The sequence below is a fragment of the Anastrepha ludens genome, chromosome 6 (genome assembly GCF_028408465.1).
Source record: "Anastrepha ludens isolate Willacy chromosome 6, idAnaLude1.1, whole genome shotgun sequence".
In the NCBI taxonomy this organism is placed as follows: domain Eukaryota; kingdom Metazoa; phylum Arthropoda; class Insecta; order Diptera; family Tephritidae; genus Anastrepha; species Anastrepha ludens.
Window position 1 is genome coordinate 15,856,322 of NC_071502.1, and position 15,729 is coordinate 15,872,050.

General features: G+C 32.8%; 1 protein-coding gene across 3 annotated transcripts in view; it reads right to left on the reverse strand.

Annotated features, from left to right (window-relative positions):
* The window catches only part of LOC128868014 (protein windpipe), a 157,806-nt gene extending 146,249 nt beyond the window's left edge, over positions 1 to 11,557 (reverse strand). Inside the window, exons 1-2 of one of the 3 annotated variants that reach the window (XM_054109712.1) lie at positions 11,180 to 11,557; positions 4,449 to 4,773 (exon numbers count right to left, since the gene is read on the reverse strand). The gene's annotated coding sequence lies outside the window, so the exon portion shown is untranslated. Of the gene's footprint in view, positions 1 to 4,448; positions 4,774 to 9,871; positions 11,154 to 11,179 lie in introns of those variants that run through there. The other 2 variants (XM_054109714.1, XM_054109713.1) reach the window with 2 other exon arrangements.
* Between the last annotated feature and the right edge of the window lie 4,172 nt (positions 11,558 to 15,729).

Consider the following 15,729-nt stretch of genomic DNA (forward strand, 5'->3'; position numbering starts at 1 on the left):
GGCACACTTCAAGTAGCACTTACGTACCGTTTTGATAGCATAATGTAGACCTGTGCAAAGAAGTCTCTTTCTCTGCAGGAACCCTACAGTATTGCAGAAGCTTGTACGGAATTCCAAGCTTCTCCGCATGATTACCGATCACCCAGTGACCAGTGAACACCGCAATGAGTTTGGAAATTGAATGGCGGGGGATTCCCATTATCTTAAGCGTTCTGTTTCTATCGTTTTCTATCGTTTCTATTGTTTTCGAATAGTCACGATGAGGCAGACCATCCATCTGTCTTGCGCTTTTTTAAGAAATAAATTGTGTAGTTTCCTTTTAACAACGGACAAAAGGGGCACCACTTTATCTAAGAAAGGGACAACTGAAATCGGTTCTGTCGACCCCTTCCTGGCAAGCTCGTCGGCAATTTCATTTCTCTCTATATTCCTGTGCCCAGGAACCCAGATAAGGGAGATGTTTCCTGCTCGATCGATAGTTTGAGTGCCTCCTTACAGGAGTTCACCAGCAGAGAGCTGCAATACGGCGACGACAGTGCCTTGATCGTAGCTTGACTATCGGAAAAAATATTAATGTCTCCCTCCCATCAACGATCCCGAAGCATTTTGCATGCCTGCAGGATCGCGAAGACCTCTGCTTGAACAACGCTGCTCGTTTCCGGCAGTTTATCCGTGGCGATTCAACCCTCAAATCCCAGTTTGCGGATGGAGAGATCAATGCGAAGTGCAGAGAAGGAAGGGGAGATCTGCTTCAAGATGCTACTATGCCCTGCAAAAAATTGTCTCCCGAAGCCAAGCTCCTTCAACCTAATAGCGCTCTGGGCAGCAATGGATTTAACCTGCCGATCTACAGGAAGTGAGTGCAGAATAACGAAACATTTCTTGTTTATTTAGTAAAAAATTCTTTCAAAAATATGGCAGTTAAATAGCATCGAAGGAGTGTCCGAAATGTATTGGGTTGTCCGGAAAAAAATTGCCGATTTGTTAAAAGCAAGTAAATACATTTTTATTAAAAGAGAATGAAAGAAGAGAAGAGAAAGAATATACTTTAATCATTTATATATTTTCCATTTTGTTCGCTAACCTTTCGCCATTATTCCGGCAAATTCATTATTCCGCGCTCATAGAACTTCTGGCCTTTATTTGCAAAAAACTGAACCAAGTGCGATTTTATAGCCTCGTCATTGCCGAATGTTTTACCATTTAAAGAGTTCTGCAAAGACCGAAACAAATAGAAATCTGACGGTGCAAGGTCAAGACTATAGGGAGGATGCATCAAAAGTTCCCAGCCAAGCTCTCTCAGTTTTTGACGAATGACCAAAGATGTATACGGTCTAGCGTTGTGATGATGAAATAAGACACATTTACGATTGATCAATTCTGGTCGTTTCTCGTTGAGGGCTGGCTCTATTCAATTTGTCCAATTGTTGGCAATAGACATCTGAATTAATCGCTTGGTTCCTCTGATGCAGCTCAAAATATACCATCCCCTTCCAGTCGCACCAAACTGACAGCATAATCTTCCTTTGTGAAATAGCAGCCTTTGAAGTGGTTTGTGGTGCTTCATCATGCTTGGACCATGGTCGTTTTCGATTGGCGTTATTGTAAACAATCCATTTCTCATTACCAGTGATAATCCGCTTCAAAAACGCATCGACTTCATTGCATTTAAAATGCATATCACAAGCGTTGATTCGGTTTGTTAAATGAATTTCTTTCAATTCATGTGGTACCCAAATATCAAGCTTTCTTACCAGTCCAAAACTCTTTAGACTCTTAGACTCTTTAGACTCTTTCTTAAGAGGTAGTCGCACTTTTTACCAGAATTTCTAGCCAACTTAAGGGTCTTTACCCACAGTGCGCAGCTGAATTTCTTTACTTTAATATTTGTAAAAAGGCCCTGTATACAATTTTTTTCATTCAATGCATCCCACGACTTCTTTTCACATACACACCGTTGCAAAATTATTAATAGTTATATGAAATACCCGCCAGAGTAAAAAGTGTTGATTGATTTCAAAGTGTAAAGTGCACTGAGATATTAAATAAGTAGAAAAGTACTAAGTTCGAAAGTGGAAAATTTATAGGAGTTATGGCGCATCAGCTGACACGATGAAAGTAATGAGAGCCCCATGTAAATGAATTCTCACCACCGCACAGTGCGGCCGATTCCCAAAAATCTGGCCAAAAGTCGAAAAAAAAAGTTTCTAGATAGAGTAATGCCGTTCATAGCAACGTCCTGTACCCTAAGTATCCTCTGTATTTTCAGTCGCAACGTGGCCTTCGTTTGAGCATCGTATTACTGTCGATGAATATTGAAAGTTGTACACATTTGAAAGATTTTGTAATGGAGTAAATTGAACAAAACTAAATGGAATCATCTTCGGAAGGTTAGTAAAATACCAGAAATCTTTAGTACATATCAATACCTCGACACAAAATTTTTAGCAATACGTAGATACATTTTTTGCAATTTTTTTATAAAATTTGAGTTTTCAAACTGTATAGTAATACAACGCCGTCATATGCTTCTTTGAAACCTATTAAAGGTTACTCAAAAAAGTAATGGTTACTGAATAAAACAAGATTCAGCTGCTACCACTTGCTACCTTGCGACCCCGAAAACATATAAATTTACATGCATCTTGATTATGTTCTTGAATATACGCTATTTCACGTGAGGGGGTGGCCAATAGGGGTGGAAGGGGGTGGATTTTCAAAATTTTAAGATCAAATTCGTAATCAGCGACCCCGACAACCCCCGAGTAAGATATTTTGAATCAATTACTTAATTATTTGAGTTTTGGCCAGCTTTTCGGGAATCGGCCGCACTGTGCACCGTTCCCTTCCGCAATATCGTAGATCGTTGTTTAATCGTGTCAGCTGTCACGAGGGTACGGGACTACGTTTACGTTGGTGAGTGTGAGCACCATTCCATAGTTTCTTGTGTAATTTTAACATAAAAAACAACAATTTTTTTTTATATAAAATATAGTTCATACTACAACAAAAAATATATAAGACAAAGTTTCAAACTTTTTACAAAATTGCTACTTTTTAACCTCCCTCAACTTTTTAACCAGAATTTTTAGAATTTTTCTGGTTATGCACTTTTATAGCCCAATAAATTTTAGTCTAAGATTGTGCTACTTTAGAGTGGCTAATAAATACCGTTGATTTTTGACAATTTTTTTGCGCTCAGGTGCCAGGAATTTTCTTCCATACAAAACTTCTTCGAAAAAGAGCCCATCACCATCAACAAATAAATAGCATTTGAATACCACCTCACCCACTAAAAAAACAAAAAAACCAGTTCACACAACAGCAGATTGTCCGATTGAGTAGATGTGTCCCTACAAGACAATTCTGAACACTTTCGACAAAAATTTCCACACATTTACAAGTATTTTATTAGTCTCTAATACATTCGCATTATCAGAATGGCATATAAAACATTTTTTAAAGGGGAAATTAAATATTTCATTTGATTTTCCTTACCCCTTGTCAGTGTGAATTCTATCTCTCTTTCACCAATAGCAATTTCATATAAGTGAAAAATATATCTACTGTACTTTAACGCCAAGGCAACTTATGTGGCTGCTCTGAAAAAAGTAGTAGTGGCAAATTTTACTGTGTTCGTTGTATGGTCGCCATAGTCGAATGAATAGATGCTTGGCTAACATTTGAAAATTCGTGAGTGGGAATCTCCGTGGATGAAACACCGAATTGATGTGTAAAAGTTTTCTAATGAAAACAAAAAAGTATAAATTTTATATACATTTCTAAATAAAACATTTTATGATAACGAAAATCAGGAGTTTTTGTCATCAATGCTGATTACTTTTTGATAACGAAAATGAGTAGTTTGGCCCATTAGTGCTGATTACTTTTTGATAACAAAAATGAGTAGTTTGGCACATGATTGCCGAGAACTTTTTGATAACGAAAATGAGTAGTTTGGCCCATCAGTGCTGATTACTTGTTGATAACAAAAACGAGAAGTAAGTTTGTGATCACGACAATGAGGAGTTTAGTTGTCAGCCGGTATTATATTGTAAGAATAAAAATGATTAGTTGTCATGCCTTTAGAGTATAGTAGATATATTTTTCAGTTATAAGAAATTGCTATTGGTAAGCGAGAGATAAAATATCACACCGGCAAGGGGAAACTAGCATAACTTTCCCATGACTAGAACGAAAATGTGTTGTTGAATGAGGATAGTGATGATGATAAAAAGAGTGCTTCTATGATAGTCACCTGTCTTGTAGGGTATATTATTCACTTACTCACACTACCTCACAACCACACATTCATTCTCACAACTCCACCTCGCCCAACTATTACAATACAATTCCTCAGGTTTTCTTATTACAATTTTCATTTGCTATTGCATAGCAACTCAGATATTTTATGTAATGACTATTTAGAAGTTAATAATAGAACTCACCCTTCTCGCGCGTATAATTTAATGCCTGTTATTAACGCGATTTATTTATTTTCTCTCAGCTTATCTGCTTAAGAATCTTTTGTTGTAAATATTTTTTGCTCTGTGTGTCGTTATGGATAGTTGTTTTCGCACTTTTATCACTTTTTAAATAGAAAACTATATTATTTTTAAACACTTTTCATTGCTACACTCAATTTCTTGTTTTGCATATAATTTTTTTTTTTTTTTTGTTTAGTTTTGAGTGAGTTTTATTGTCTTAATTGAGGTTTTATTAATCCGCACAAGGCGTTTGCATGTCCACATGTACGTATACTATATGCATGTACTGTAAGTGGAGGTGATATATGCAAAATTTAATTAGAATAATTAACAATAAGTTTATTTATGCAAAAGGTCACACGTGTCAGGGTTGCTTTTGGTTCACGATAGTTTTTGTCTTTTTGGTTTTCGCGCGCGGCACGACTTTATTTTTTTTAATTTGTTCGAAAAATTTGGAGTGGCAAAATCTGCTGACATTGCGCGCACATGAAAACTGTAGCTTAAGTAGGTGAATTTTGTTTTGCTGTTTTGATTTGGATTGCGAATTTCAGCAAAAATGTCGATAATGTCAGAGGTGGATAGTTACCGAACTGTAGTTAAGCTACAGTTACGAAATTCGTATGTATGTGTGTATGCGTTGTGAGTACCCTTTCTCACAAGCACTCAAAAACAGAAAAGTACAGCGAGTTATTTATTATTTCAATAAAATATTTAAATAAAAAAGCAGTAAAAATGAATCAAAGACTAAAACAAAAATGTCGCACTTTTATATTTTTTTAATAGATTTTTTAAATAATATTTTAGCTCTCTGACTTGAAGCTCTTTCATACATTTGAAATGCTTTAATTTGTGCGAGCATATACATATATACAAGGTGGCGCAAAATTAATCATCCACTTTTCTTTTTGAACAACTTTGCTATTAAATAAAAAAATAAAAATGATTTTGAGTGATGGAAATTTGAGAAGCTTAAATTTGTGCCAGTACATATACAAGGTGGCGCAAAATTAATCATCCCATTTCGCTTTTGAACAACTTTCCTACTATATAAAAAATAAAAGTTTTTTTCAGTGATGGAAATTTTTCAGAATGAAAATTTGCGAGTATATAACAGCGTACAAGGTGGCGCAAAACTAATCATCTATTTTTTTCTTTAAATAATAATAAAAAATAAAAATTATTTTGAGTGATGCAAAATTTCAAAAGCTTAAATTTATGCTAGTATATATAAGCATACAATGTGGCGCAAAATTAATCATCCTATTTTGTCTTAGAACAACTCTTCTATTAAAAAAAAAAAGAAACAGATTTTGAGTGATGGAAATTTGAAAAGCTTAAATTTGTGCGAGTACATATAAGTATACAAGGTGGCGCAAAACTAATCATCCAATTTTGTCTCTGTACAACTTTGCTATAAAATAAAAAAAAAGTGATTTTGAGTGACGGAATTTGAAAAGCTTAATAATAAATATAAAGTAAGAAAAAAATGTAATATAGTTAAATTTATTTATAATAAAATCAGTTAGTATTTCATCCTTAAAAGAAAAAAAGATCCCTAATCAAATTTACTATTTTTCATTGAAAAAAAATTCAATGAAAACAGCCTATTTCATTTCAAATATTTTCATAAAATTTATTATAAAATTAAATGACAAATAAAAACTAATTATAAAATAAAAAAATTAAAAAAAATGTGAATGAAATGAATGGTTATGTGATTTGTATCTCATTTAATTTTATTATATATACATATTTCATATTAATTATTACTTTTTTTTAATTTTGCTATATTTTTTATTGTTATTTGCGTTTTTTCTTTATTTTAATAATTAATTTAATTTTCTTTTTGGCTCTAGTTTTAATTTAATTTTAATTGTTATTTGCGATTTTTATATTTTTTATTTGCGTTTTTATTTCTTTTTTTCATTTGTTTCGCATCTTTTTTTATTTTATTTATTTTAATCCCATTTCTAGTGTTTGTATTTTATTTTATGTTATGCTTTTTTGCAACTTTATTTTCTTCTTCTTCTTCTTAATTGGCGCGATAACCGCTTACGCGATTTTGGCCGAGTTTAACAAAGCGCGCCAGTCGTTTCTTTCTCGTGCTAACCGGCGCCAGTTGGACACGCCAAGTGAAGTCTAGTCCTTCTTCTGATCTTTCCAACGCAAAGGGGTCCTTCCTCTTGCTCTGCTAGCACCAGTTGGTACCGCATCGAATATTTTCAGAGACGGAGCTTTTGTTTTCATTCGGACGACGTGACCAGGCCGACGTAGACGCTGGATCTTTATTCGCTGCGCTATATCTATGTCGTCGTACAGCTCATACAACTCATCGTTCAATCCCCTGCGATATTCACCGTTGCCAGCGTGCCAAGGGGCACAAATCTTGGGCAGAATCTTTCTCTCAAACACTCCTTCCTTCGCAAACACTCGCTTCATCAGATGTTGTCATTGCAACTTTATTTTAATTTACTTCTACTAATTTTCCTTTATTTTATTTTATATTATTTTATTCCAATTTGTTACTTTCTTTTATTATATTTTACTGAATAGAACTTCACTAAATCTAATCATTTTTTTTCCAATTTGATTTGGTTTTTTGTTTTATATATTATTTCTTTATACCTTATTTATTTACTTTGATTTTATTTAATTAAAATTAATTAATTTATTTATTAAATTTTTTTTTATTTTATTATTTTGATTTCTTTACCTCATTTTTTATGGATTTTTTCTTTATATTTTATTTTATTAAGTTTGATTTATTTTAATAATTTTAGCTTATTTTATTCAATTTTTATATTACTCTACGTCACTGTATTCTATATTATTTCGTTTAATTTTTTTGAATTTTATTTAATTTTTTCAGTTTTCTATTTTTTCTTAATTCAATTATTTTTAATTTCGTTTTCATTTGACATTATTTCGTTTCACTTAGTTTCAATTAATTTCATGGTATTGTATTTTAATTTTTTTTTTTTACTTTTTTGAATTTAAAATTTTTCTATTTTCTATTATTTTTAATTTTTTATTTAATTTTTTAATTTAGTTTAATTTTTCAAATTGTCAATTTTTTTAAATTATTTCTAATTTCATTTTTCTTTTTATTTTCATTTTACATTATTTCGTTTAATTTCAATTAATTTTGTAGTATTTTATTTTAGTTTTATTTTTACTCTTTTGTATTTAAAATTGTTCTATTTTCAATAATTTTAAATTTTATTTTATTTATATTTTTAATTTAATTTGAAATTGATTTTTATTGTATAAAATTTGTTCAGTTTCATTTCATTTTATTGCACTTTACATTTATTTTTAATTTAATTTTACTCCTTTATCTTAGTTTTATGTTACTTTTTTATTTATTAAGTTTTTTCAATTTTCAATTGTGTTTAGCTTTTTTGTGCCTTTTATTTTCATTCACTAAATTTTATAGTATTTTATTTTTATTTGGTTTTTTTTTTTTTTGTATTTTGAAATTTTTCTATTTTCAGTTATTTTAAATTTTTTTATTAAATTTTTTAATTAAATTTAATTTTTTCAATTTTGTATTTTTTTAATTATTTAAATTTCATTTTTTTCATTTTCTTTTTTATTTTCATTTTACATGATTTTGTTTCATTTCACTTAATTTCAACTAAGTTAATGGTATTTTATGTTAAGTTTTTTATTTTTGTATTTTAAGTTTTTTCTATTTTAAATTATTTTTAATTTCATTTTATATTTTTTTTTTATTTTATAAAATTTGTTCATTTTCATTAATTCTTTTATTATATTTTATTTAAAAAAACTTCTCTTAATTTGTTTCTTCATTTCATTTTATTTGTAATGCGTTGTATTTTATCAGACTTAATTTGTATTAATTTAAATTGATAATTTTGTTTTGTATTTTACCTAATTTTGTTTAATCTAGTTTAAACTAAATTTTAATATTTTATTTTTGTAATCTTATTTTAACTCATGCATTCGTATGATCTTTATTTAAGTTTGAAGAGACTTTCAATTCATTATATTTAATTTGATCAGAATGGTTTTTGTTTATTTAATATAATTTAATTTTACTTTTACTGCATTTTTTTCGTGGTATTTCATTTTTATTTTTTAATACATTTTTTTTTAATTTTTATTTAAGTTAGGTTACGGCGGTTGCCAGTCTACATAAGACTTTGGAGGAGCCCACCTAGTCCTGGAGGCCCAATGGTATAACACTAATTTGGTCCAAAGTTCCTCCTCTAATTCCCGATATCACGAAACCAATTTTTTTGTTGAATTACAATATATTTTCTAATTAACTTTTTTTTTAATTTTAGTTTTTTACTTCTATATTTTAATTCGATTTTCAATTTAATTTTTCTTCACTTTAAATTTTTTCGGTTTGTTCATTTTTTGAATTTAATGTAATTTTTTAAATTAAATTAATTTTTAGAATTATTAAAATTAAATTAAAATTAAATATTCTACTTTTTAACTTAATTTTTTTTAATAAATTTTTAAATTTAATTTAAATAATTAATTAATTCAAATCTCCTTTTTAACTTAATTTCTTTTATATTAATTAAATTAATTTTTTTTTTAATTTTTCTTATATAAATCTTTTAATTCCTAATAATATTATTAATTGTTCTTTCTTCATTCCAACAAATATTTTATTTTGCTTTTTTTCTCCTTTCTGCTTTCGTTATTTTTTTCCATTTTTTTCCTTTTTTTATTATTTTTTATCAGTTCTCTTATCTTATCTTTTTTTTTCTTTAACTAACCGAAGAAAATGCCTAAATTTTTTGGTTCACTTTTTGCTAGTTGATTCTAGAGTTCTTTTATTGTATTTAATTTTATGTTCTCTTTGTTTTTCTTCTTTTACTCAATTTGATTAATTTTAATTTATTTTGACTACTTTGGTACTCTTATCCATTCACCTCAGTTTATTGACATTTTCTTAAATAAACTTTTAATAAAAAGAAAGCAAATAAGGAAAAAATTTAATTTAGCGAAATTTCTCTCAAATCGAGATCACTTATCAATTTCAAAATACCAACTCAAAGCAATTTATCCATAAGCAAAACAGGTAAGTCATGTGCAGGCATAATTTCAGAAGTCATTTTATAAAAAAACAGATTTTTAATTTTTTTTTTCGAACAAATTTTTTTAAAACTCCGTTTCACAGTGATTTATTATTTTTTTAATCGACGCGCTGCTTCACTGTTTAATAATTTTTCGCATTTTTAACACGATTTTATTAAATCAAAATTTGTGCCGATCTTTTGGTTTTTTTTTCTTTTTTTGTGTTTTCGGCACATTTGTGCATTTGGCCTTTTATTTATAACTCAATTCATATATTTTGCATTATTCAAATTTATTGGTGAGGTTTTTGCATTTTTTAGCTTCACCTCTGGTTTTTTGCACAGCATTTATTTTTGCGAATTTTCAATTGTCATTTAAACTTGTATTTCTATTTTCTTCTTTCAATGTCACAGCCGCTAAATTTGTGCACGGCAACACACACACATGGACGCGCAGCGGCACCGCACCAACACACCACAAAAGCCACGGGCGCAAACACACGAAGGCAGGCAGTAAAAAGTTGAAAATTCAGCGAGTAGAAAAAAACAAAAACCCACACGAAATTCTTGCAGAAAGTTTCGGCAACTGCAGCCAAAAACCAAATGTCAACGAAAGTCCTTCAACGCGTACAAGAATTGGGCGCACCAATTTTGATTTTTTTGTTTGTTAGCATTTACACATCTGATGCTCTGTAAATTTTTACTGTATTTTCTCTTGTTCTTCTTTCTCGTATATCTTGAGACTTTTTTTTGAAGCACTTCACAAAGGCGACGCGGCGCGTTTCAAAAGCGACGATCGACTGAATGCGCCAGCCAAATGTCGCCGATATCAATGGGTGTTGCTGCTGCTGCCACTTGGTGTCACCACATATGGCGGCATCGCTAGCAACAACACGACGAAGCAGGCGGCGATTGTTGTTGTTGTTGTTGTGATTGCCGTGTTCCAACAACAACAACAGCAAGCGCACCGAAAATGAGCGCAAAACAATAAAAACCAAATGTAAGGACAGACGGAGATGTAATTTTTTTGTTTTCAAAAACAAGCAACCCGACAAATGACAAAATGTTTGCGACCGTCAAAGCAAAAGTCACAGGCACATAACACTCGTACAACAACAACAACAATACGTTAAACACACTAAAAGCAAGCGAATGGAACGAACGGAGCGTCAGCAAGCAGCAGCTTTTTAATATAGTCCATTGGAATAAAACTAAATTTATTGTATATTTTTGAGAAAATCAGGCGACAAATAATTTTTTTTTTTTTTGGTTTTGCAAATAACAGAATTTTTATTTTCACTCAATTTTCACTTAATATTATGCTGCCGCTGGGGCTGCTGTGAATGTCACTGATTTGTATGGCATTGTTGTTGCTGCGACGTGTTGTGTGTTTTCTGTTTTTTACTTGGGTTTTTTTTTTTTTTTCTGAAGCATGCCGAAGAACAAATTTCGAGGCGAAATTGGTAAACAAATCTATTTCGAAGAAAAGGCGAATTTAAGACGTTCGCGCAACAGGTAAGCACTACAGCGGCAGCACAGTGGCCCAGGGTACGTTAATATTGCCACAATTTTTTTACAAAAAAAAAAAAAAAACAATCTAAAAAATAAAAATTTATAAAAAATCACTTTTCGTACCGTTAGTAAGTGCACACTTTGTGTTTCCTCTCTGCGTATTTTATTTTTTCGCAATAAATTATGCAAATTGGTTGCAAATTTTTGTAACTTTGTTCTATTCAAATGATCGAAACGCAAAAAAACGCGTGACACTACCAATAGCGGCAACCGACAACAACGAACAACGATCCAATAGCAGACTCACTGGATCGCCTACCACACACACAATAATCGAACGGTCGAATCGCAAAGCAAAGCAAAGTGAACCAAAGGCAAACAATTCACGCCGCACCAACCGCTCAGCACGAAAGCTCGTCGACAAGTAAGCGTTCGAATGCAAAAGCAACCTAAACAGCAGCCCCAGCCAAGCAAGCAAGCAGCCAGTCAGCCAGTCAGATAGTTAGCTAGCAACAATACCGCCAAACGCTAAGCTAAGCCCACAGGCGGTAGGTACTCACCGCGGCGCAACGCACAACCAACCAAACATGAGACGTAACTGAATAAAATACAAATACAAAACAAAACAAAAAACAACAAGAAGACCCACTAAAAAAGACAAATTAGCCGCACTCGCACTCACAGCTGGAACACGCGGTCAGTAGCGGCAGCACAGAGATAGACAGACTCAAGCACACAGCAGAAATGGCAATAAAGCACAGGCAATCGAAGTGTGTGGAGTACACAGCAACACAGCAGAAGCAGTATAGTGCACGCAGTACACACACACATACACACATGCACACATGCACTTACTCGCCTGCTTTGGCGATCCACCCTCCCTTCTCCAAAAAGCTATCCCGCGCTACCAACTACTAACACGCTAATGAGGCAGCCGGAGATACATTTGGCTGCGGACATGTATGTGTGAGTGTGTGCCTATGGTAGCGGGTATTGTAAAACGTGTGAGCACACACGGCAGATGCACACAACAAGCGCCAGCAGCTGAGCGGCATGCCATCGACTATGAATGGACAAACCGGTGAGGTGGTCGCAAAAAATGTGCCGTGTGGCGGGCTTAAATGGCACTAATACTAATACGAATACAACTACGTATGAATACGTATGCGCCGGAGAGTAATTGAAAGTCTTGAACACGTAATCGAAAAGAGGTGCCCAATGCAAGAGCAGAGAAGCAGACAGGTAGGAACTTTACAAGAATCATAGAAAACAAAATTGCGGAAATTGAAGTGTAAATATTACAGTAGCTTTGCCATGACGTAATTGTAGTTGAGATGATGTGTGAGAGAACTGAGAAGAAAGTGTCAGAATGGCAAAGTTTTGTAAATAAAAATTAAAAGTTAGGTTAGGTTGATGTATAAAAGAAAGGTAACTGGAAAGAGAATATAAAGAAAATGTTATTGGTAAAAAAAAATAAAAAAAAAAACTACAATTACATCAGCTCAACAGCTAATGCCGGAAAATTCTCTAAGTGTGGAGTAGCAGTACCTCGATTTACATAAACTCCCAGCCGTGAAAATGCTAAATAAATAGTTGATAAGCTGAGCTTGGTGCGTACAGTAGAGCGGTCAGATTTTAAATTTCCTCAGCCTATCAATACTGGCGTAGTTATTTAAGTTCTTAGATGCTCATCTCTCATGGTTTTCATCATTAGCTTTGGGGCAGTACCAAATCCACTAACATGGACATATTGGGGCTATATACAGTTAGAAGGCCGAAAAAAAGAGAATTTTCCAGAATTTTTTTTGAGAAAACTTTTAAATTTATTAATCTAAAAATTTATACACACATTATGTTATCCTTTAAGGATAGGATCTACAAGTTCCTCTCAAAAAAGATGTTTTGCCCGGACCACTATACCTATCTCTGAAATGGATCCTCTGAAATTAAATAACCAAACACATTTCGTTAAAGTAATGTTAACTCTAGTAATTAATTGAAGTAATAAGCAAAATAATATTTTTTCACAAAATGGCAGTTCCTCAAAAAAAGTTAATTTTTGACCAAAATTTCGGCCTTAAATTGTTTATAAAAAAAAAAATATTTATCGGTGGGAAAAAATTTTCGAGTAATTACTAAAAACTATATTTAAGAAGCTCGCTTAAAAATTTGATACTAATCGGTTCAGCCGTTTTCGAGTAATGTTGATCACTGACTTTGAAAACACCATTTTGAGAAAAACGCGCTGCCGCTCCGGCCTTGTACTTTCAAGCACTCTGAAACGCCTTTTTAATTTTGCGTATAACTTCGTAAATATTCACCGGAATGATATTAAATGTTCTGTGTGTATTCTTAAATAAATGTACATTCAGAAAAAATAAATGAAAAAAAATCGATTTTTTGAAAATTCTATCTTTATATAACCCCTTATATCACGGGTACAAGTCAAAGTACTAAAAACCATTTCAGCAGCGCCATGACACGTCAAAAACACGATCATATACAGATAGTCCGGCGTAAGTTTGAAATACATCTTCTTCTTCTTAATTGGCGCGATAACCGCTTACGCGATTTTGACCGAGTTTAACAAAGCGCCCCAGTCGTTTCTTCCTCGTGCTAACCGGCGCCTGTTGGACACACCAAGTGAATCCAAGTTCTTCTCCACCTGATCTTTCCAACGCAGAGGAAGCCTTCCTCTTCCTCTACTACCACCAGCTGGTACCGCATCAAATACTTTCAGAGCCGAAGTGTTTGATACATACGTAACCAAAAACCAAAAAAAAATTGCCAAAAATCAATGGTATTTTGTAGTCATTTGCAACTCTTGCCCTTTTTTGTACCAAATATAAAAGGGCTATAAAATTGCATACCCAGAAAAATTGTTGAAATTCTTGCTAAAAAGTTCAAAGTTTTGATGAAATTTTGAAACAATTTGTGCAAAGTTTGAAAGTTTTCGTTGTATGGTTTTTGTTGTAGTATAAAATATATTTTTATGGAAATTTAGTGGCGTGCCGGAAGTGGATTTGAGAAAAAATTGTAGGAATACGAATTAATGGCAAGTATATAAACCCCCTAACGAAACCAACGTAAGACTGAGACTTGTCGAGGTCCTATGCTCCCGAGTGGAGTGAACAAGGAAAAAAAAATAGAAGCCCCCTGCACAGCAAACGATTACACAGGTCGACACAAATTTTTATTCAAGACCCATACTACACTTTTCTGAAAGTTTTTCACGTGCTGAATTTAAAAGTGAACTCAAAAAAGCACCAGATTTGAAAACAAATGTACTTTTTCTCTCAGATATCGTCCGTTGCATTCACAGTATTAGACAGTATTAGATTTGAACAAAGGCACATAAAAAAAGCTCTCCATTCTGGAGAGCGTAAGTTCGAATATCTGTGCATGAACATCGTGCCGCCCATCGGTAGGCAATGGTAAACCTTTGACTGTATTTTTGCCTTAAAAAAACTCTTCATAAAAAATATCCGCCGCTTGGAGTCGACTTAAAACTGTAGGTCTCTCCATTTGTGGAACAACGTCAAGACCTCTATTGTTGAGCTTACTCAAATAAAGCTAAACATTGAGGTTTTTGCAATTTTAAGCCGGTATACACCGACATTTGACGTGCTCGGTTGATATCAGCACGCCAAGAAACTTCGAAAATTGTAGTCTGGTTCCTAGTTCTAGGCGGAATTGTTCGGCGTGGGGATTGCACCAATGCTACACTTCATAATAGTCACAAGATGGTTTCAATAAGGAAAATAAATGTGGTTCCCGTCTCGCACAATGGTATCACAACGGACATAAAGGGTCTAAGTGAGTTGATCGTACAGACCGACTACCACCATAACCTTAACTAACCAAACCTAGTTCTGAGAGTCAATTAAGTTTTGTGGGCCTGTGTTATCGCTCCTTGAAACTTAGTCATTGATGAGGCTCTTCTGCACCACAGAACGGATGCTTGACTAGGGACCGACTTGATTCAATTAATTATATATTGTTTTTTTTTTTGTGTTTGTGTAAACAAGTTGCACCCGCAGACTTTTGCACTTGAGGGTTGATAAAAAAATTATAAAAATATTCAAATATTTTTTTTTTTAAGTTATAACTATTTTTTAAAATTTTTCTCTGAAGCATTTAAGTCGTATCTAAATCGCAGAAAAGTTTCAACCAAATTGGCTAAGTTTTTAAGAGCAGCAATTCAGAAAATTTTGGTCTAATACCGCTTGTGATCACCCAAAAAAAGAAAAAAAAATGCAGTTACGCAATCAGCGTGGGTGTATTGTTTAAAAGTTTGCGACTCTATAACTTTTAATGTTTTCTCAGTAGAGAAATGCGGGAAGGGCTTCTACAGGTATATTAAATTCCATCATAGAGTAGTCTCTGAGTACAACAAATGTAAGTTCATGAAATTTGACTCTGTGAAATTCAAATGAAATCAAATTATACCTTCCTATATTCCTCCTATTCCTTTCATTCATTAAATCAGTACCTCTTTATCAATCACTTGCATATGGCGAAAATTTCCGCATGGCCTTTACAGGTGTTTCACACGAGCAAAAACCAGCGCACACGCTCACGTCCAAGTTACAAGTATAAATGTGTGTGTGTATGTACGCATCAGCATAGATTTAAAAAGCTCCGCTCTCCAAATTTAGAGTTACTTAAAACTA